Raw genomic sequence first — 25361 nt, 5'->3', positions numbered from 1 at the left:
CTAGCAGGCCACAGATCCAGCACAGCTGCCTTTAATCATAGATGAAACATTTGTATAATTCAGAGCTTCCTGTGAAAGGAAGAATGTCATGGCAACATCTGGGCTGCTTAACGAGGAGACTAATTCGTTAGAACTCGGTAAAGATGATCTAATTTGTAATCACTTTCAGTACCAGAAAAAAAATATATAATAAAAGATCAATAGGCCTGGGATTCATTAGACATTGATAAATGAGATTTCCAATAAGCGTTATACATGTATGATGACATGACGTTCCCCATGCATTGATGACTGATGACTATTAGACCTGATTAATTAACATTAATGTATGTTTGAATTTGTATTTGATTTGAATCATTAGTAATGGTCTTTAGAGCGAACTGTGTGATTCTGCAGCCTTATTCATCAGTGTTGGGATTTTGATTTAGGATGAAAGGATCTTCGGCATTAAGACTTGTCGCTTAAACTGAAATGAAGGATCAGAGCAAATTACAGTGTTCTGTTTAATTGCAGCGCATGACCTGATCTCTTTCCTTCTGGGAAGTGACTGATTTCACTGAATACAAATTGGGGAGAGAATCAATCATTTAAAGCTTTACGAAGAAAATCAACGAGATCATGTACAATCAGCCCATGGCCATTTAGAATCAAATATTTCAGAAAGCAATAATAAAGCAGTATTTGCGTAAGATTGAAATGTATGGATGATTTGTTAAGAAAATATTTTTTCGGTAATTGAATTGTATCAAATTTCTGAAAGGACTTTTATTTTGAAGAGAAGATACAGCTTAAAAAAAAAAAGAAAAAAAAAAAAGAGTAGAGCTAAAAAAATGTGTCCTAATAAAATTAAATAATATTTTCACATCATAATTGGGCAAAAATACAGGGAAATGGTGCACAATAAAGACCTTGATATTTCTTTAATTTCTTTAAACATCACATCATTTTATTTCATATTCTCATTTCAGTCTGGGCTGCCACAAGATGGGAGAAAGGAACTCCACCCGGAACGCACTTTCAACTAAGGGGGCCCACAGCCACAACCTGTACCAGGGCCCCCGATACCCTAGCTATAGCCCTGATTTCATATTTAATCATAAGCTCTTCAATGATTCTTTTGGATCTATAGTATAATTCATTTACGTTTATTTGACATCATCAAAGTTTTTAAAATGATAAAATTATTAATTATATTAGATTAATTATTAATTATATACGTTTTAAAACATTATTATTATTTCAACACAGAATTTCATATTTAAGGCTGAACGTCTGGGTCTGGGACAAGTGTAAAACTTTTAAATATTGACATAAAAATCATTTGAAAAGTAAATAGAAAAGAAAAATGCATGGTAAAACATTTTTAAGACGGTTTTTATGTGACCTTCATAAGAAGTTTCAGTCTCTTAGCTTTAATACAAATCAGCCCATTGTACAGTAGATAAAGGTTGATATATATTTGTATACTCACACACATCCTTATTATTTTTTACAACGCAGTCACTTTTTTTTATAAAAGTAAAAAGGTATTATAATGAATACAATCATTCACAATAAACCACGCCTGTCAGACCTTGTTGCGTATATATATATCAGCTTTTTTTTAAAATCAAATTAATGATATTCTTTTTTGGACAAGTATTTTTACATTTTGGTGTATGAAGCATTGAATGATTTGATTCTTTTCTCAGAGCGCAAGCATGATGCTGACTCATGTTGTCATGTCTTGTCTGAGTTTAGTTCTTTTCCTGTGTCTCGTCCCCAAGTCATTTCTCTCTATAGTTAATGATTTGGTTTCTATAATGATTATGTTCACCTGTTTCTTGTTTAATCCCTCATTTTGTCCTGTGTAAAAATACTCCTGTTTAGTTCAGTTCTTGGTCTGTTATTGGCATTGTTAAGGTTGGTAGTTTTACTCCTGTGTGTTCTCCTGTGTTCCAGAGTTTTTCGTTTTGTTTAATGAAGACTGCTGCAGACCATCGCCTCAAATCTTTCCTTTGCCTGCAACAACCTGTGGCAGAATAATAGACCATGGTAATAGCTCTACCATTAGCCACCAGTTACCCAGAGGAACATCTGCTCTCCCTCCTCCAGAATAGCTGTCCACTGGAGGATTATTTGGTGGAGTTCCTTGAGTTTAGCAATCAGGTGACATGGAACGACGGCACTCTCAAGGGGTGCTTCTCAATACTCAAATTGATCTTTCCTCATTTCCTTGCTCCTCCGTCCTCCGTCCTCCGTCTCGTGACGCGGAAACTGATCGAACTCAGCCATCTTGAAGGGCATCTCAATTCTCTAATTGCACCTCGAGGAGGCGAGGAACGAGGAGAAAAGAAGCTTCCTAAGGAGTCATGAGCGAGGATACAGAAGTGTATTCTTCCTACGCATCCTAAGGGGTGGAGCTAAGATGTGAGGGAATGAAGCGAGGAAAGGAAACAAGGATGCACAAATAAGAAATGAGAAGCACCCAAGGTCTGTTTCTGGAGTGGGCTGGATGAGTCTCCATCTTTGTACTGATGCCAGCTGGAGAAACCACCTGTATCCTCCTGGTGCACTACATAGAGTATACACTGTGGCTGAGTGGATCTTTCCTTACCGTTGGAGAAGGGAAAGAAGACAATATCACAGATTAGCCCCAGTCTACTCCCGTTCTCCAGATGTCATCATGACCCCGAGTCGGCAAAATGGGCCACCATGGACCGCAAGCCAGTGGAGCAAATCGGACTGTGAGTCGGCACCCGCCATAATGTTCATCCAGGAGCCGGAGCCAACGCCTGACACCATATCCATCCCGGAGCTGGCGCTTATTTATCTAGATACCCTGGAATTAACTCCAACCCATGCTCCCACCCTTGAGCTAACTCTTTCCCCGCTAGTCCTGCCCTGCACACTCTAGTCCCAACCAGTTCCCTGACCCATCCTCCTCAGCTGGTTCCGTCCAGCCTCCTATAGCTCTGCAGTTACGTCTGACTCCCTGGCTCTGTCTCCTCCCCTGGCTCTTTTACATCCTCCTGCTCAGCCAGCCCTCCCCAGTCCCCCGGGGACCACCAGCAGGACTACGGTGTCCAAGCCAGACATGGTCAACTTGGTCTTTGTAGTCATGGCCACAAGCTGGGACTCGTGACCCTTCGCCTCCACCTCAACCTTCCGGGCCCAGGACTCTGCCTCAGCCTTTTGTAACAAATGGACTTAATCAAAATGCTCTAGACCTCATAAAACCTTCCCCCTCTTCTCCCTTCTTGTCATCGGCCCCGAACCAGTTCTCTTAAAAGACCGTTATCACCTCTTCTCCCCTAAACGATCTTATTGACCATGACACATTAAAATACATGAGGGATGTATTCATTGATATCTCGAGCTATTACAAATACCAGCACCCCTGAATTGTCAGTACAGCAACAATCTCTGTCTCTTTCATGGAGGTGTAACTAATAAATAATGACAGGCCTGACATTCATGTTTTCCTCCAGATGTCTGGGCTTTGTCAAAGGAAATGTGTGGTCTAGCTGGCACTGCTGATATGTTTAGATGAACTGGACTATCATTCTGAGGGTTCCTGTGTTTATGTATTTATTTGAAGAGCTGTCATGCTTCTCAGTAGCAGAGCTACTGTACTGTTTACAGTACTTTTCTACAGTTCCGTGACAGAAATCACACATTCACATCTGTAAATTCAATTGTAAGTTTTGTTATTCAGATCTTCCAAAGAACGTTGAATAGATTCATCAATTATATACAAACATTACAAGAATCCTGAAATTATGAATAAAGCCTCAGATTTCACTTATTAAGATAACATAAAAAATCCATGAAACCTGAAACAGGGGTATTTTAAACTTAAGCCATGAAAAACTTGAAACAAAATGCATGGTGAAATAATGAAAAACTAAAAATAATTTTATTTGAACATTTCTCATTTTCATTCAGTTTAAATTAAAATGCTAAAATAGCTAAAACTAAATAAACTAAAACCAATACATAAAAAAAATCATAACTGTATAGACATAAAAACCAAAAAAATCTAATAAATAACAAAACCATGCAATAAGATTACTCAAAATCAAACTCAAAATATGAACAAAAACTATATATAAATATATGATACAAAAATAACACTGACTTAAATCAGTGTTTGAAATTATTTGATGTTGTATTATGTATGCATGCATGCATGTGTTTCTAATAATGTTTGATACATTCAAATTTTGTAATTATTACACTTCCAGAACACTCCATTGCTGTATGTGTGATTTGAAGTCCTGAAATGCCTCAATTCCAGCACCTTTGAAAAGACATTTTCAAATGCTCAATTGTCTTGTTAACAACTACCTAATATTTAAATGTGTGATTAATATTCCAGAATCAAGTTGAATAGCATTTACATAATCTTCTCACATTGTCCGCATAACTTTTAAATGGGAATAGAACATCCCGTCTTCTGCTTATCTACGGATTACTTCTGAACATTCATTTCGTCTCACATTGTGGTTCTTTTCTCCACCTTAATTACATTGACTTTTTCAGATGTGTGCTTCCTTGCGTGCTTACATAACAAATGAGATTTGTCCCGTTGCCATGGAAATGAGTAATTAATCAATTATTATTGCAATCTGCTGTGATAAATTGAGTTAAACCAGGCGCTTGAGCTTTCTGTCAGATAGCAGAGCGCTCAATATCATTATTTTGTTTACTTTTAGGTATTAGTTGCATAATGCAAGCTATAGCCTACATTTTGACCAGTTGTCACTTCTTCTGCACAATCACAATAACACATCATGTTATCTAGCAGTGAGAAGTGATTCATGCTGTACACCAAAGATATAATTGTCCTTGAGATGCACAACTACACAACTTCTACCTGTACACCTCAGGGAGTGAAGGTAATCTCAGAAAAGGAGCAGAAAGTTCTGGAAGCATCTGAAGATACCAACAACAAATCTCTCTGTTACACTCTGATATTACCAAACCCATTCATAAACACTCCACAAAGTACTTAACTGAGAGCCTAAAGTTTCTGACTCACTTTATTATACCCTTTACACCACATGCTTAAATACTTCCAGTAAGGATTTCACATGAAGTGAACAGGTGGCCAAATATAATGACCACTAGGTAAAAAGCATAAGGGAGTGAGTGAGTCATCCTCATTCACCTCTGCCTGTTTTTTTCTCTTCATGTTTTGCAAGGCTGTCTGAAGCCAGTTAACATCTCCTTTTACAAGCAATGAACATTAAACAAAATCTAAGGCTATGTTTGGTAAAGAAGACTAGCACATTGCTCACTGCATACTGCCCAAATGTACACTGTATAGCTTACTATTTTTTTTATATAGTATGTGAAAAAATTGCAATTCCAAGTAATGTAGAACTTAATTCACTGTCAAATCAAATAATAAATCAAGATTTTTTTTTCATTATTATTATTATTCATGTTACACTGAATGCAAATGTAACAGGTCATCCGGGTTTTCGATGCAGACAGAAAATAAATTCTACAGTACAGCATTTATTTGAAATAGAAATGTTCTGTGTCTTGTATTTACTGTCACTTTGACCAATTTAATGCATCCTTGCCGAATAAAAGTATTAATTCATTTGATTTTATTTTAAATACAAAGTTCTGTCATGAAACTCTAGATGGTGCAGGCTGATAGGTCCTTAAAGGTTGGCAAAAAATGGTTTTGTTATACTGGTTAAAACTCTCTTCACATCCTGATAGCAATCAGTTCGGTCATTCGGTTTGAATGCAGTGATACAATGTCCTACCTATCAACATATGTATTTCCATCCCTTCGCGCACCCTGCTTTTTATAGAAAAAATTCAGATGTAACCCCTTTGTAATCGTTAACATTATCATAAGTAACTAATTTAATTACACATTTTATCTCAGTAACTGTACCTGATTACAGTTACATTTATTTCGTAATTAAATTACGTAACTTCGTTACATGTAACGCTTTAGTGAAAGTTTTTGTTTTCTGAATGTAGTAAGTAGATTGATGTTGTCTGTGTGCGAGGATTGAATGTGGTTGCTGATATTGTAACAAATCTAATTTCCTGAGAATGATTAATAAAGTATCTATCTATCTATCTATCTATCTATCTATCTATCTATCTATCTATCTATCTATCTATCTATCTATCTATCTATCTATCTATCTATCTATCTATCTATCTAACTAGTTACTCCCCAACACTGGCTGTTGTAGGTAATGTCAATCTGGTGATTGGGAACGTGTGGGTGGAGTGTAGAGGTCTGGTGCCTCCCCTCCCCCGGGCAGCTCCCGATGACTGCGGCGGACGATGACGGGGATGGCCTCTGCCTCTAGGTGCCGGACGATTGGGATGATTTGCATGGAACTCGTGTAGCAGTGATGGGACCAGAATGTCGTCCCGGGTGACCCAAGATCTAGTAGGCCGCCCCGTCGTCGGGAGTCCAGTGGTGCGTTTCCTGTACAACGACGTAACTCACTGCTTCACTACCATAGTACGATGCATCGTTGAAGAAATCAACTTGCTAGTCACGACTGTTTCCTGAAACCATACTGTTGCAAAGTGGTTGTTCAACCACGTTGGTTTTTATTACATCAGGCATATGGTGGAGTAATAACTACTTTTACTGAAACTGTTTGAGATCGAATTAACGCTAGATGTTTTGATATAAATGACAGACATGACATCTGAGGACTAGTTCTGATTTTTCTCAGTTATTTTGCTTCATTTCCAGATTCAATCATAGGCTCATTCTTACGTAGTAGAGCACGTTCGCACATGCACACTCTTCAAAAAACAACGCTTTAAATCTCTTGACAAACTAAAAGACGTAAATGACATTTGTATGTATTCTAAATAAAAGATACAGATTGTACTGAATGTCAGCTTGCTTATTTGGCTCAAGATAAGGATTTATTAAGTCCACGTCATGCAAACAAGAAACTATGCTTCTAACCACAGGTCGAGAGCTATCGTTCCAAACACACAACGTCGTGATGCTATTTGCGAATGTTCGTCAGATCTATGGTTTCGAGAAACACTGACTCATTGAACTATTCTGATAACAACAGAACTTGCAAGTTGGCTGGCTGGCAATGCCTTTGGGAAACGCACCCCTGAATGTTGTTGACCTAGTAGATGTTCTCCTCCGCAGCATCCACTGGAGGGGGAGGAGGCATGTCATCAGCACCAGAGGGTTAATGAAGGGCTTGAGTTGGGACACATGAAATGAAGGTGCAGTACAGTAATGAGGAGGAAGGTTTAACCGGTAGGTGACATGGTTTATCTGCCTCTGGATGGTGAAGGGACCGACATAGCAGGGATTCAGCTTGCGACAGGGCAGTCAAAGATGGATGTCCCTGGTAGCGAGTCAGATCTTCTGTCCTGGATGGTATTGGGGTGTAGCAGCTCTTCTGGGGTTGGCCTGGCTCTTCTGTCTCTGAACTGCCCTCTGTAGATGATTGTGGGCTGAGTCCCAGACCCTCTCGCTCTCTTGGAACCAATGATGGATAGCTGGAACATCGGATGGCTCACCTGACCAGGGAAATATGGGCGGTTGTTAGCCGAGTATGCACTGGAAAGGTGTTAGTCCTGTGGTGGCTTGGCGTTCTGTGCATACTCTGCCCAAGGGTGGAAACGGCTCCAACTGTCTTGGCGATTGTGACAATATGACCGCAGGTATCACCCAATCTCCTGAATCTTCTGCTCAGTCTGACAGTTGGACTGAGGGTGGTACCCTGATGACAGGCTTAGTGTTACTACAAGAAGTTAGAAGAAGGCGCGCCACACTCTGGAGATGAATTGTGGACAGTCGGTCAGAGAAGATGTCTTAGGGTATCCCAAAGTGACGGAAGAGTTGTTGGAAGAGGGTTTCGGCCGTTTGTAGGGCAGTAGATAATCCTTTCAGAGGGATTAGAGGGTGGTAGTTCAGTAAGGAAGTCGATTCCTAAGTGGGACCAGGGTCGACTCTGGACAGGTAAAGGTACCAATTAGCCCTCAGGGAGTTGGCATGGGACTTTGGAGATGGCGCAGACTGAGCATTCTCTGACATATTGGGAGACCTGCTGGGCCATATTGGGCCAGTAGCAGTTGCTGATGAGCAAGAGGGTCAGCTGGCTGCCTGGGTGTCCAGAGCCCGGAGAGGTGTGTACTGAATCCATGAGGGATAGACGAAGGCAGGTTTGTACATAGGTCAGTCCCTCAGGACCTCCCGGCGGAGCAGGTTCTGACAACGAGGCTTCCGCGATTTGGTCATCGAGGGACCACTGGATGGGACTGACAATGATGGCTGGAGGAAAAATGGGTTTTGGAGGAGTACACGTGGTTTCTGGATTGTGTATCCGGGATAGGGCGTCAGCCTACTGGTTCTTGTCACCAGGTCGATAAGTTACTGTGAAGTTGAACCGAGTGAAGAACAGGGCCCAGTGAGCTTGACGAGTATTCAGTCTTTGGGCTTCTCTGAGGTATTCTAGATTACAGTGGTCAGTGATCACTTTATTTCCACTTCCTGGTTTTTAGCTCCCTCCAGCCAGTGAAGCCACTCTTCTAACACCAGTTTGATGGCCAGTAGTTTGCGGTTACTAGGGGTGTAACGATTCGTTTTAACAACGATTCGATTCGATTCGCGATTCATGGTTGTCGATACGATTCAAGGGCGATATTGGTTCATTTAGAACGATACGATCCGAAACGATTCAGTGACTTGAAATCGATTCAGTAACTTTTTAGCCAAAAATTCTTGTAAGGGAATCAGGTATCAATTAATTATAGATATAAACAAACAAGTAAACAACAATTAATGTAAAATGCATTCACATTTTATTTTAATAAGTAGGACTGAACGATTATGACAAAAATGATAATTGTTGATTATTCCCTTGAAATTGTAATTGTGATTATTAATTACGATTATCACAACATAGAATGATGTTTTGAATAGTTTGGCCATGGGACCCACATTTCCCCATGGTCATCAAGCCGCGACCCGCCTTTTTAGGAATTATATAAGCCTATTATAATACATTTGTTTACACAAAAATTGTTGACACACAAGTTCTGTCCCCCTTTACTTAACAATTTTTTTTTAAGAATATGACAAATACTGATAGACAGTAGGCACTGCGAGGTTAAGCTATTAAATAGCAGTCCCAAACTAGTTTTTGTTAATACAATCTTGGTATGAGCCACCACAGTCATATAAAAATATACAAAACCAGTAAGTGGCATTTTGTTATGGAAGCAAACAACAATTAGGCTACCATGGTGATACACAATACTTAGAAGAACTGGTAAAGAAACATGGAAACTGCTCCTGATAAATAGCAACACACATGACGTTCCAATAACGTAATTTATTGGTATTTTACTTTTATTTCTTAACTTACTAATTTACGACGTTGCATGCTCGTATTTCTTTTGCGCTTTAGTGAAGTGATACAGCGCGCTCCACCGCATTTGCGCGTGCAATTGAAGAGTGCGCGCTACTGCAGTATAGCGGCTGAGAGGACAGGACAGTCCGTTTTTCTGAGGTGAGAGACTTTGCGCTGCTTGTTGTCTTTGCGCTGCTGCTGGCGCGTCACACATGGCGACGATGACACAGATAGGCAGACTGAATCGAGTAACGTTTAACGCCTTTATCATTAAAAGTGCAAAGAAAAAACATCCATATAAAGTCTAACGTGCTTAAATCCAATGCGCTATTTCCTAGTATCGATACAATCGATTCATTACCTTTTAAAACGATATTAGATCGATATATGTCGTCCGGAAGGCCAACTTGCCGAGCACAGATCAATCCAGTTGGATCGTAGGAATATAAATCGATACATCGATGTAGTTGATGAATCGTTACACCCCTAGCGGTTACCTATGTCTTAGTTGCGCTTCGACGGGGAACGTTTTTTAGAATAGAAGGCGCATGGATGGAGTTTTGGATGATGGATGCATCCACCTCAGCAATGAAGGGGAGTTCAGGATCGGGATGAGCAAGGGTAGGAGCTGTACAGAAGGCTTTCTTTAGCTGGTTGAAAGCTTTAGTAGCATCGTGGTTCCAGGACAGAGACTTGGGCCCACTGCGAAGCAAGGAGGTGACTGGAGAACTGATCTTGCTGAATTTGTTTACGAATCGACAGTAGAAGTTGGCGAAACCGAGGAAGTGTTGCAGCTTCTTGATAGATGATGGTTGTGGTGAGCTCTCAACGGGCATTACCTTCCTCTGGTCCATTGGGATGCCATGTTGGTTGATGACATAACCGAGGAAGGGTATAATACGGAGAATGCAGAATACGGAGGGTGAGTTGGACAGCCCGTACGGCAAAACAAGGTACTCGTCGTGGCCTGATGGTGTGACAAATGCCGTCTTCTGCTAGTTCAACTGAGGAAGACAGGAAATAAACACAGGAACTGACAACACAAAAGCTTAACCAAAACAGAATATAAACCTGACTATTGATTGCTAAGATTTATTGCAAACTTCATATTTATATTATAATGTTCATTAATTTATACACAACTGTACCCAAACCACACAGCACAGAATCCATCTGCTTAATCATTTTCATTCAGTCTAAATAAGTGAATTCGTAATTTGTTGCATAATTTTGCAATTTTATGTTGCTTTATAAAAGCAATAGATTGTTGATCAGGCACTTAACCGCAAATTGTTTCAGTGGTATTGTCCATGTAATCAGTTCTTGGTGCAATTCTTTAGCAAAATTAAATAACAAAAAAAGGTTCTGATGACATGAAGCTTTCTCACTATTACAGCATATTCACAGTTTAACTCAAAACATGTAGTTGTGATCTGTATTCTAGCGAGAGACTGTTCTCGTCTGTATTCAGTTGAGACTGTTCCTGTTAGTGATCTATTCAGAGCGGTTGACTGTGTGATCCAAGGGGAGAGTTTTGAGAGACACTTCACCTCAGGTAAACTCCCAACATATCTAGAAGTGTTAATCTGACTGGACAGGTGCACATTTCATCTGCTTTTAGGAGCAACAACAATAATACGGGTCATTTGAAGCCATAATGCTCATCACCTGGTTCCTCCCCTCACTCCAGGACCTCTCTCTTTCGCCCGCTCTCTGAAATGAATACTGGCTGGTGCTAAGATTTAATTCCATTGAGAGCGGCCTATCTTTTCAAAATGAATAAAGAGCAAATCCACATTAGGAGGAGATGAACAAAGCAGCAGCTCAAACAATGAGGTAATTATTTACAAGAGTACATTCTGTACACCAGCACTTCATCTGAGTATGGATGCTGCTGGAAAGGAAGGACTCTTTTTACATATTGCACATATTTAAATAAAACAAAATATAATAGGTTAAGATGTAAAGTCCTTTACCATTCAATCATTTTCATCAGGGCTCGCTCTGTAATTGGATTTCATTTGCAAATGGAACGGGGCTCCCGCACAACCGTCACATGACTTTGAATGAAACAAAGAAAAAATAAATTACTCGCAAGGACGACACATGAGGAGTTCACGTCCCACACTCCATAAATCGAAGACATGAATGCTCTTCTCTTCAGTAAATCCTGCCAAATTTTTTTTTATAAACTGAAGAAATGCCTAAGGCTTTTAGTACATGACAGCACATCAGGACCATTTGATGAAACCGTCACAATGAGATGTTCGTTGTGCACCGAAAGCACACTGATGAAGAGAAAGATATTTCTAAATATTGTGAACTGTAGTGTTTAATTTCCTTGTGAAAAAGAAGTGTGCTTAATAGTTTTGATTTGCACTTTAAATCTTATGTATAGTTTTTTTTTTTTTTTTTTATATAAATGTGTTTTAATATCAATGAATTAAAAGGCCACTTAAGTGTACTTAGAGAGTACAATTTCATGACTATTTCTTAACACACACTTTTAAAAAGTGCACTTTGTTATAATGTCAAGTTAAATATGTTCCTGAGGTTTACTCATAATGTTAACACAAAATTTTGCCATATGTATTATATCAGGGATAACCACATTCATCTGTACAGTCACACAGAGCCGAAGCACAACCAAAACAATGTTCTTCTGCAAAATGCATGCAGTTTTTTTATTATTATTATTATTTCTAGAGGGGCCAAAAGTTACACAATGTACATTTACACACTGAATATAAAGTATATACATGTACTACAATTATGAAATTATGATACTTTACACTGAAAAACTGTGAAAAATGCAATTCCCAGAAGTCTTAATGTTTATTGCATTGTTTTTAAATATCGTGTTATTCTGATGATGTTTTGTGTTTGTGTGGCTCTGTATGTTTATAAGCCAGTGTTCATGAAAAGACAATTTTATTTAAGTTAAGTTATTGTTTCATTGTGGTGGTTATTCGTTAATTTAATATGATGCATATATTAAAATAAAATAAAAAAAAACATTATATATAATACTGTATTTGTTCATATAAATATTTAAAAATACAAATTAATTAAATCACAATTTATTATTTGATGATACATACATTAGAGGACTTTAAAATATAGTCACCACAATTGCATTTTATCATGCCTCAAAAGTCATCATATATTTCAACCACAGCAGCCAGTTTTTACCATAAGTTTTTTATTTATTTTTTACAGCGTATGTCAAATGAGAAGTGTTTCTAATGTGAAAAGGTGTGAGAAATAACAGACAGTTGCTCTTCCACCTACGCTGGGTTTCAAGGTTTTGTTTCTCTCTTCTGCTTGTCTGAGCATAGAGACTATTAGGAACTTGAAATAAAATTGCCTCTTTCTGGCTGCGAATTGAAAATGTCTGCACACACTATGGAGCGCATGCAGCCTCCTGCGGGTGACCTTGACGATCAGTCACATATGAACAGAATGTGAAAGAGCAGAAGAGAGCAATGAACAAGGGTGTTTCTTTGGCGTGTGAGGCCGCGTGCCTTTGTAACACTCCGTCATGGCGATAGTCACTTATGGAAGGGTTTTCAATAATGCAGCAGGCTAGACAATAAAATTGACAATCAAAGACCTTTATTCAACAAGCTTCCCTGAATAATTTACACCCTGTTCTGATTAGATTAAGGCCAACACATAAAGAGAGAAAGGGAGATACAGAGGTAAACAGAGAATGAAAAGAAAAAAAATGAAACATGAAAGCGCAAAAGGGAAAGCAAAGTGTCAGAGGGCATTCGTAGCCCTTTAACCCATTTGACACCCCGAAGGAAACCATGTGGAATGAGAAAAGAAAGAGTGAAACAGAGAGGAGAGAAGGGAGGAAAATAGCCTTTGTTATGTCACACTGTCTTTGAAAGCAGAGACTATTGTTGTGGTGGCTTTGCCAGGCCATTAGCTGATGTATTGATGAATGGATACAATGGCAGCATGTTGAAGCACATGGAGGAGAGCTGAGGTCAACGTATAGAGAGGGAGAGACATTCGGTGATTTATGGCAGCTCTAAATATGTCATGTCTAATGGCATATATCATTCACCATTCTGGTTTTTTTTATTGATTTTTTTTTATGCAGATTCAGAATCATGGTGGGTTTTGTCTCAATTTAGTAAATGAAAAGGACAAAACATGCAAGGATCAGCGGTTCTGGACCATTTTAACTTGGCTAGATACTGGAAGTTTTATCTTATATATCCTATGTACACTAACAATAAAAAATTGAAGGTCAGATTTTTTTTTATCATTGATAATAATCAGAAATATTCCTTAAGCATCAAATCAGCATATTAGAATGATTTCTGAAAGATCATGTGACACTAAAGACTGGAGTAATGATGCATTCAATATTTTACTGTATTTTGATTAAATAAATGCATCCTTGGTGAACATATAAGGGACTTCTTTCAACAAACAAAAAATATGTTCAGGTGATTGATTGATTGGTTGATTGGTTGATTGATTGATTGATTGATTGATTGATTGATTGATTGATTGATTGGCTGATTAAAAAAATTGATTTATTGATTGATTGAAAAAAAATATTGACTGACTGAAAAAAAAGTGATTGATTGATTGATTGAAAAAAAATTGACTGACTGAAAAAAAAATTGATTAATGGATTGATTGATTAAAATTGATTGATTGATTGATTTGTTGATTGGTTGATTGATTGATTGATTGATTGATTGATTGATTGGTTGATTGATTGATTGATTGATTGATTGATTGATTGATTGATTGATTGATTGATTGATTGATTGATTGATTGATTGATTGATTGGCTGATTAAAAAATTGATTTATTGATTGATTGAAAAAAAATATTGACTGACTGAAAAAAAAGTGATTGATTGATTGATTGATTGAAAAAAAATTGACTGACTGAAAAAAAATGTGATTAATGGATTGATTGATTAAAATTGATTGATTGATTGTTTGGTTGATTGGTTGATTGGCTGATTGAAAAAAATATTGATTTATTGATTGAAAAAAATATTGACTGACTGAAAAAAACAATTCATTAATGGATTGATTAAAAGTGATTGCTTGATTGATTGATTGATTGATTGATTGGCTGATTGGCTGATTGATTGATTGGCTGATAAAAAAATGATTTATTGATTGATTTAAAAAAAATTTGACTGACAGAAAAAAAATGTGATTGATTGATTGATTGATTGATTGGTTGGTTGATTGATTGGCTGCTTGAAAAAAAAATTTGATTTATTGATTGAAAAAAAATTGACTGACTGAATTTTTTTTTGATGAATGGATTGATTGATTCAAATTGATTGATTGATTGATTGATTGATTGGCTGATTGAAAAAAATATTGATTTATTGATTGAAAAAAATATTGACTGACTGAAAAAAACTATTCATTAATGGATTGATTAAAAGTGATTGCTTGATTGCTTGATTGATTGAAAAAATGACTGACTGACTGAGTGACTGATTGATTGATTGAAAACATTATTGGTTGATTGGTTGATTGATTGATTGCACAGAACTAAAACTTAACTGACCTTAATTTTCTCCTTTATGCTTTCACTTATTCATCTACAGTATGCTCCTACTCTTCCTTAATCTCTATATCTAAATTATATCTTGAACAATGACTGAAACTTTGCGTTTATTGCCTTCTTAAAATGAATCGCTTGTATTCCTCAACTGTCGCTTCAGAAGGGTCAGCTAAATGAAAACATTTGAATGTAAATAATCTGGGAGAGATGTGTGAAGGAATATAAGCAAACCAGATTCAAATTATTTGGTGATATGACTCTAGTCAGCCTCGGTAAGGATGGGTTATGGCCCCGGGGTCTCTGACTGCCAGGGGCCTCCAGATGAGGCGTCTGCACCAGCTTTAAACTAAGAAACAGGTGTACAGATATAAAATTCAGTTTAAAATTGATTTGGAATGTAATTTCACTTTACTTAGACATTAAATCTTACAAATTAAATTGAAGGGTGTAATTTCTGTGACAGTGTCATATAATGACTGTTTTCAAACAGGTTTCCTAAACTCTTCACCCTGTCTTCCATTGGTCAGAAATACAGACAGCCACGGCTCCAAACTCACGCCATTGGTTGAGTCAGTGTTGCTATGTTGAGCTGGTCAGATACTCAAACAAACAGAGCAATGTTTTGATCCCGGCACACTGTTTAACTTTCTAAAGAAATCAGCCTAATGAATTTCATAGGAAGGTTGTTCCAGGATGTTGATGTTGTGCTTGGCTAAATCAAGAAAATGAATTTTCCACTCGTTTTTGTTTTTTAGTTCCTCTTCCTCTAGAGTTTCCTCTTTCCTCACTTCTTTTGTAAACTCTCTTTAAACCTCTTGTTCATTTCTTCTGCTCACTCTTATTCCCTTCAAACCCCACTGCACTATTAAACTCATTACCCAGTTGAATCTCCTGTCAAATCTGAAGTAATTAGGAAGTAATTATTGGCATTCATATCACTTATGTCCTATAAAAATAGATTTATATGATCACCTCAGAGTAATTATAGGGGAGCTGGTGTAGAGTTGAATAATCACTGCTCTGAGCATTATTACAAGGTTAATACCTGGCACTAAATAAGCTTTACAGACACTGTTGTTTGTGTGTGTGTGTGTGTGTGTGTGTGTGTGTTGGGAAACATCTGCTCATTTTATATATAATGTAGTTAGATTGTCTCGTTTACTTTATGAGAATTATTACTGCATCCTCCATGGAAAGTTTGAGGCACCAAATGTGTGTCAAACAAAATAACTAATGTAAAACTTTTATAGTTTTGTTTAAATGTCTTTATGCAGGAAGAAATAATAGTTTAAAATGCCCTCAGTTCCACTGTGCTGGAATTGTATTTTTATTTATTTACACCAAACGCATGGTGGAAAAAGGTGGAAAGATGGAGTAATTTGGTTGTGTATTCGAGATGTTTATGAGGAAGAACAGGCATCTGTTTGGCTCGTCTATGGAAAACAGAAGGAAACCATCTTCTACAGGGAAAACAGTGTGTGTGTGTGTGTGTGTGTGTGTGTGTGTGTGTGTGTGTGTGTGTGTGTGTGTGTGTGTGTGTGTGTGTGTGCGTGCGTGCGTATGTCTGGTGAAAAGTTAATCAGATTCTGGCTTTGTTTGTTTGTTTCTAATGAAGTAAAAGTAGGTCATCAGTTCTAGTAAAACATCAAAGCTACAGCTTCATTAAAAGTAAAGTGTTAAATGCTAAAATACATTTATTTTTAAAATACATCAAAAATGTTTGTTTGAAGATCCTGACCACCCTTGTGAAAACGTCGATTTTATTCTATTTATTGAGCACTTTTAAGTGTTAAAAATTAAAAGTATATTTTTACAAACGTACACTACTGATGAAATAAAAGGCACCTTAAATACACTTTGTATTACCATCTTTTAGAAAGTGCACTTTGTAATAATGTCAAGTCAATGTCAAGTTTGACTTTAAAGTACAGTTTAAATTATTAAATAATAATTTGTCATGCTTTTAAAAAAGTACACTTATTTACATACTAAAGCACATGTACTTAAATGTTTAACCGTAGTGTGTTATAGTTATATATTTGAAATGTACTATTGCAACTTGATCATTATAAATGTTTAATAAAAATATATTTAAAAATAGTTTCATGGTTATTATGACTATGATAATTAGTGGCTTGAAAGTATATTTTAGTTTACCATAAATGCTTGTCGGTGCATTCAGCAGTAACTTTAACCATATTTTTCAAAGACAATCGAAGTAATTATGAAATTGCATATAAAGATGTGCTTAAGTCCTTCTTAAGTGGGTCAAAAACACTAATATAAATTTAAACTATAATAGCAAAATTTTCATTTAATTTCAAATAACATACAATTAAGTTTCTGTAAACATTACATTTACTTCACACTTAAGTATATCGATTAATTATTATTCTGGTTTAGGTGTGTAAATCTATGTTGTTGTTTTTTTTCTCTGTCCAGCACATATCTCTTTAGTAAGACCAAACATACTGTATATTTTTGTATGCTATTTTGTATTGCAGTATCAGATTCACTAGCAATTGCACTCAATAGTGCAAACTGTGCAACCATAACACGTCTACTGCCCTCTAGTGTGCAATTACACCATAACTTATTCATCTTTTGGGTGAAAAAGCCTTCCAGTCAGGCTAATACAGTCAGTTGCAAAAAAAAACAGCCCAGACTTTCAAGCTGACACAGTCCTGACATATTTCTGGCTCGAAGAAAGCCTTTCATTCATCTTCGATTGGGGAGGGGTGGGGGGGCAAAAGATCTTCATTGTCTGGTCACACAAAAGACACAACAAAGCAGAAAGATATTCTATCCACCTGCCTCTGAGATACGCAGGCAGAGCGGAACAGGACCGCTTTTGTTGCTGTATTAATGAGAGCTCCTGTTTCCCAAACCTGCACCCTCTGCCCCGACACCAGACTCACAGACCCCGCCACACCGGGGGGCTCTGAGGTGAACCGAGGTGGCTGGACTATCAGACATTTCAGCTTGACAAGCTAGGTTTAGTTTAAAATGTCAAATGAGCATATGAGCAGGAGGTGGAATTAAGGGTCATTTTACAGCACATGCCTTTTGGGAGTTCTTCTTTTGAGGTTACTGTAATGCTGCAAAAGATATTGACCACAGGGTTATGGAGCAACAGGAACACAAAAACACACTTCGTCACTTGAGGATGATTGCTGTTCGATTTGATCACCAGATGGGGGCAGCAGACGAAAGCATTGAAGTAGACTGCCTGTTTGAAATGGTATGCTGCTTTTTTTCTTGCCTCTTCCTTTCTTGAATATTCTCTTCAGTTCTGTCACAACGACATATGCACTTTGTGCAAACTCAGTTTGGAAAGAAATACAATAAAGGACGTCAAACTCAATTACAATGTTCTTTTCCAGCAAACTATATAAAAATGGTTCAACCCCACTCTCCCCCCTCCTGCACTTCGGGTGAAGAGGATGTGTGTTGGATCTTCAGGAAACAGAAAACAAGGAAAGGCCTAGTCTAAAAACCTGTGCTGTCCAGCTGGCCTTCATCTATTCACAGGTCTTTAACACTGCTGTGCAAAGTCCCTTCAAACGCTCCACCATAGTCACATTCCCAAAAAGACTTAATGACAACAGACCTGTTGTTGTAACATCTGTGGTTATGAAGTCATTTGAGAGACTGGTATTGGCTTACCTGAGGGACATCACTGGACCCTTGCTAGACTCCCTGAAGTTTGCTTATCGAGAAAACAGGTCAGTGGGACTGCATTATATCCTGCAACATCTAGACAAACCAGGGGCTTATGTGAGGATCCTGTTTGTGGACTTCAGTTCTGCTTTCAAACCATCACCCCAGCACTACTTCGGACTATATTAACAATAGTTCCCAGCTCTATCTGTCGGTAGATCTCCAGCTTTCTGACAGATAGGCAACAGCTAGTGAGACTGGGAAACTCACGTCTACCACCTGCACAATCGGCACTGGCGCCCCCCAGGGGTGCGTCCCCTCCCCATTGCTGTTCTCACTGTACACCAATGACTCAACCGCCAAAGACCCCTCTGTCAAACTCCTGAGGTTTGCTGACAACACTACCGTCATCGGTCTCATACACAATGGTGACAGGACTGCATACAGGCAGGGGGTTGAACATAACCTGGAGCTTAAAACAGTGGAGATGATCGTGGACTTCAGGAGAAACACCCCAACACTCCCCAACTCACCATCAAGAGCAGCACTGTAGCAGCAGTCAAGTCATTCAGGTTCATGAGCAACACCATCTCTCAGGACCTGAATTGGGACAATCACAGAGACTCCATTGTGAAAAAGCCCAGCAGAGGTTGAACTTCCTTCGCCAGCTGAGCCACAGGAGCTGCTGACACAGTGCTACTCAGATGATATTGAGTCTGTCCTCTGCACTTCAATTAACTGTCTGGTTTGGCTCAGCCACCAAAATCAGACTTCAGGGGACATCAGAGGACTCGGACTGCTGAGAGGATCATTGGTGACCCCCCAGTCCAACCTCCAAGAACTGTATACATCCAGAGTGAGGAGAAGGGCTCAGAAAATCACTCTGAACCCCTCACATCCAAGTCACCTTCTCTTTGAGCATTTGCCGTCTGGTCTAGAGAACACTGAGCACCCGAATAACTAGGCACAAGAAAAGTTTCTTCCCCCAGGCAATCTACCTCATCAACAGTTAAATGCTTTCCCCACTGTGCAGTGATAACATCTGCAATATCACTTATAAATATATACTATATTTATTTGACAATACTCTACCTCTTCGTATTCCATTCCCTGTAACTTGTATTGTATTCAGCAGGAGGTTGATGTTGTGGAATCATATAAGTATCTGGGGTGTGTGATTGACAACAAGCTGAAATTTAATGTAAATGTGGAGACGATTTGTAAAAGGGGCCAGCAACGGTTGTACTGTCTACGTAGACTGTCCAAATTTAAAGTTGATAGGTCGTTAATGATTTTGTTTTACAAATCTTATATTGAGTCGGTTCTAACATTTACTATGCTATGCTGGTATGGAATTCTTGGTGTGAAGGCAAAGACTGCTTTGGTGAAAATAGTAAATACTAGCAGTAGGATATTAGGAGTTCAGCAGAGTCACCCTACCGACTTGTATAACCGGCAGGTAGTTAGGAAAGCCCGATCCATTTTAATGGTTACTTCACATCCTCTCTATTCTGAGTTTCAGTTTCTACCCTCAGGATCTCGATTGAGATTTCCCTTAGTTAGAAGTAACAGGTATAAACATTCATTTATTCCTACTTCCATCTCTCTGTTAAATTCGGGTATGGGGGGATTAGGTGGAAGGAAGTAGTTGTTTGGGTTCTGTGTATGTACTTTGTGTGTGTACTTATTTTCGTGTTAATTTTTTAATTTTAAATGTAATTTAACTTTTACAGATTTTTAATGTATTGTAAATTGTTCCTTTGTATGCTGTCTTGCTGTAAAACCAATTGCCCTTCGGGGACATATACAATAAACACTAACACTATTCTATTTGTATATAGCACACCTGTACATACAAATGTGTCTATTTTGTAGTTATGTATCTTATTCACATATATCTTTATCTGAGTACTGTTGTTGTGTACTGGAAGCTTCTTTTGCCACCAAAACAAATTCCTTGTATACTTGGCAATAAAGCACTTTGTGATTCTGATTCAAATGAAATAATGCCAGAATGATGCACCCAAAAGGGACGTATTATCAATTTGCTATATCAATTTGTAGTTACTGCTGAACTTATATTTCCTATAAATTAGAGAAAAAAAGATATTTGTTTGATCAATGCCCTTACTAAATAGCATTGGTGACAGAGTTATGTTTGTTATAACAAGAAAATGTATGTAATTATTTATTTCACATTGTAGAAATAGTTAATGTTATTTAGTATTTACTAATCAAATGAATATAAGTACATATTTGTTAAGTTCATATTGATTTTTCAAGCCTCTTTTATTCCTTGATGTCACAATTTTATCTAGGATTGTAATTACATTTTTACTGGGTGAAATCATGGGGTAAAACATTTCAGTTTCACTAATTCATTAAACTTACATTTAAAACAAAATCAAAACATTTTATGGTTGAAACATCCAGGTTTAGTGCCAGTAGCTGATTCCTAAAGGACTGAATCATCTTGCTCACTATAATCACATATTATCACAAAAACAACATAAAAAAAATAAATTATTTGAAAAAACAAAAAGCCCATTTGGCCTCCAGATCCAGTCTGTGTTGTATCCTGTGACCATCTGCCCTGCATGGGCTGCCCTAACAAATAAAAAGTGATGACTTATGAATGCCCAGAGGGCCTGACACGTGCTCACTAAACATCCTCTGACTACAAGCCGCCTAAACAAACAATCTGACTGCCAAATTCAATATAAAATGCTTAATGGCATTCAGTTATTCACTTTAGCGTCATTTACAGTAAGTCACATTTTTCCGGCCCACTGAACGGAAAAGAAGAATTGTTAGTTTCCACCCAGTCTTAAAACCGCAAACAGGTTGATGTTTAACCACATGAGTCACACTAGACCTGCAAATTATGCTTGACAAATATATTTAAAGGGATCTTCTGGGTTATGAGAGAATGTTGAAAGCTACACATATCTTGCTGTCAGTCTACTGTGAGACATATATGCTATATGTGGGCGTGTGTTTTGTGTTGCGTATTTGACTATAGGCTCCTTTCAATGACAACACAATGGAAAAATAACAAGAAAACACATGATTATGAACCACACATTATTGTGCCCTTACATCACCCTCTTTGGACTGCATTGGTAAACTTGAGTTTTACATGATTTTAAAGAAAATAGGAGCCGTTGCTGTTGTGTTATGTTTTTAGCATGTTGCTATTCTAGTGGATTCTACCTGGTTTCTATGGAAGCTTGTTTCTGCTTGTTTCCGTTTCATTTCTCGGAATTATGTCTCACAATGGCCCGTATATGACATGAAATCCTTAAATGTAATTATATGATATTTTAAATATGGAAGAATTTAAGGTATTGTTCTTGTTCATGGGATGAGTTACACACGGAATTTTATTATGAGAAACAGTAATAGTCATGCTTGCCCGAACAAGCACCGCTAAGTACCAAAATTGAGGAAAAACATTAGGAAATCCTAGCTTTGTTGGGCTGCAATGACAGTTTCACATGGCTCAACAAACAAGAGCCCATGGCGTGACAAGCTCGCTACCAACAAATTCTGTTACCATGGCAATCATTTTAAACAAACTCGACTTTCAACAGGTGAAACACAAGCGAGAATGGACAGAGAAAGAAGGTCTGTTTGTTTGTGGATTTGTGAGGATGTGGGTGAACTGCTGGAAAACACTGCTGGTGCAAAAGTATCTGCTGTCCTAATACACATCAGCTGGTTTAATATAACCAATATAGTCCTTATTTCTGGGGGGAAAAAATCTCCTATACGACTCCTATAGGAGTCTGAATGTTGTTATGACTGGAATGAGAGTAACTCCCCCTTTATGGACTATTATGAAACAAGTAAAAAAATAAGGTTTTTGATGACCTTTGCCCTAGAAAGTGGTAAATAACAGAATTATATCACATTTCAGAGGATTAAATAAAACAGGTCGTCTTTGACTTCATAAAAGTGAAAAGACATTGTTTCGTTTTTTTCTGCCCATTTTATAAATGACACAAACCAGTAGAGGATTAAAGTTGAAAAGAGGTTAAAAACCATTAAAAAGAGATGTTAGCATAGCAGTAATATAATGCATACCAGATATGACAAGACTCAATTAATCCTGAAGGCGGAGATGATACTGCTTACAAATGCAATGAATGATTATAGACAATAGGTCTTAGGTATGTTTGAACTCAGCCCTGACATACAAGAGAAGAGAAGCACAGAAAGAAAGGCCATCTAACACCTATGAATGTCAAATAAACATATTATAATCTTCTTTCCTAAGGGTGTCATAATTATATTTAACATATTCCACAAATGTTTCTGAACTGTGAACATGTGAAAGGGAATTTCAATAAATTCAGGCACTTTTATGTTGGGTAATTTTTATTAACACAAACAGATTTCAATGAATGAGAGTCACATAAAAAAAATTTGTATTAGTCACATGTCTTCCTTTGTTCTGTTTTCCCACCACTCATTTGTTTCCATGACAACCTTTATCAGTTCATCTGTATCACCTGCGTTAGTTCATCATCATCATCATCATCTATGTCACCTGTGTTCTGTCAATCAGTGTTCATCAGTGTTTGTATTTAGTTCCATTCAGTTCAGTCAGTCTTTGCCTGATCTCTGTCCTACTAAGTGTGTGTCTTCTAACTGTCTGAATTATATTGTTAGTAAAAGTTTGCATTGGAACTTTTGATTCTCCCTCGTCTTCTTCTGCCTGCACCACACTGAGACAAAAGATTGGACCGTTAAAATGGATATGGCAGTACAGTTCGCTGCTTTGGCACGAAGAGTCTCAACTTTGTAGATTACTCCGTGGAGTTCTGCTGTCTTGCCATCCTCTCCCCCTATGATGACGAGACCCTCAGAACACTATATTGGATCGGGGCCAACTACTACCACCCAGTTGAACTTCCAGACACCTGAGGACTTCCCTGGAGGGATGCCATTCTCAAGTGTCTGGAAGACATGTACCCCCCCCATCCAGAAAACGGCCGCCATTCCCGAGTCTCGTCCCGTCATGGCCGCCATTCCCGAGTCTCGTCCTTTCATGGCCGCCATTCCAGAGTCTCTTCCCGTCATGGCCGCCTGAGCCCTCAGCCAAGATGGCCACCGCCTCAACCGCTAGAGCCCTCAGCCAAGATGGTCGCCTCACCGCCTGAGCCAGGATGGCCGCCACCATGTTGATTCCTGTTCCCTGTTCTGTTCCTGCCCCAAGGACTGTCCATGTTCCCAGACCTGTTCCAGAGTCTCGTCCAGCCGAGACCACCTGTCCAGAGTCTCATACCGCCGAGACCGCCCGTTCAGATTCTCGTCCCACTGAGACGGCCCGTCCAGAGTTTTGTCCCACCGAGACCGCCCCTGCCTGAGTCTTCTGTCCCTGAGCTTGTATCTGAATCTGTTCCCGTGCCTGTATCTGAATCTGAGCCTGAGTCTGTTCCAGAACCTGAGCCGGTTCCTGAACTCCCACCCAGCCTCTCTCTCCCACCTCCTCCCATCTACCACCTCTCAACCCTTCTTCTGCCACTGCCTGTCAGCCCCTCAGCTCCTCAATCCCCCTTCAGGGAGGTGGGGTCACCGTAGGTCTGCCAGCCTGCAGCTCCAGCCTGGTCGGTGGATCCCCGGTCTCCGCCTCCAATCTCCGCGACCAGGACTCTACCTCGGCCCGTCGATCCATCAGCTCAACCTTGGCTCCTACCTCCATCAGCTCCACCATGGCCCATCAGTTCACCAGTTTTGCCAGGCTCCCTCGTCCCCCCGGATCCACCTTGGTCGCTCGTTGACCTACCCTAGCCTCTGGACTGCACTCCTCTGGCTACGCCTCATCCCTTCGTCCCCCCTGCTCATTGGAGTACTGTAACGTGTCAGTGTTTGTATTAGTCACATGTCTTCCTTTTGTTCTGTTTTCCTGCCACTCATTTGTTTCCATGACAACCTTTATTCATTCATCTGTATCACCTGTGTTAGTTCATCTGTCACCTGTGTTTTGTCAATCAGTGTTTTAGTACTGTTCAGTCAGTCTTTGTCCGATCTCCATCCTACCAAGAGTGTGTACCTTCTGTTTGTACCTGTTTGAATTATGTTAAGTAAAAGTTTGCATTGGAACTTTTGATTCTCCCTCTTCTTCTGCCTGCACCACACCGTGACGCATGTCTGTCCCTCAATTGTGCAGTTGTTTCAAGAATGCTATTAAATAATTTGAGATGTGGTGAAAATGACATTGCGGTGGAAATAACTTTTAAAAATAAATCACAGGGCAAAAGGTTACAATAGTTAAAGAAACTCTCAATTACTTATAATAACACATTTGGAGGAAGAATTACACTCCCAAAACATACAATCCTACACCAAAATCCCTGACTATACACACAATGGCATCCTGAAAGAGCGAGCCAGTTTCTGCACAATGGTCGGGCTCTTGGTTCTCTGTCTGGTCTCAGGCCGAGTCAAACGAGCCCTTATTAGCAGTCATTGTACTAGTTGAGCTGTCCTCATAAGTGGCAGTGGGCCGTTTGATCCCATCCTCGATTTCAAAGAGACAGGAACCCGATACGCGCCGATGAGATGGATAGACCGAGAGGTAGCTCGGTTCATGTCTTCGGAAGCTCTCTTACCCAGGTGGGCCAATCAGGAGGAGGGGGTGGTCGGCGGGGCGACCTGACCCTCCCAACACCCCCCCCACTGCCTCTCTGGTCTGCTTGAGCTCAACATGTAATACCTGTATCTGATTTCACGGATCTGTGAAAGAGACGGATGATGTTTGAAAAAGGGAAAGCCCCA

The sequence above is a fragment of the Rutilus rutilus genome (assembly GCF_951802725.1).
Source record: "Rutilus rutilus genome assembly, chromosome: 13".
In the NCBI taxonomy this organism is placed as follows: Eukaryota; Metazoa; Chordata; class Actinopteri; order Cypriniformes; family Leuciscidae; genus Rutilus; species Rutilus rutilus.
Note: the sequence above shows the minus strand (reverse complement) of the source record.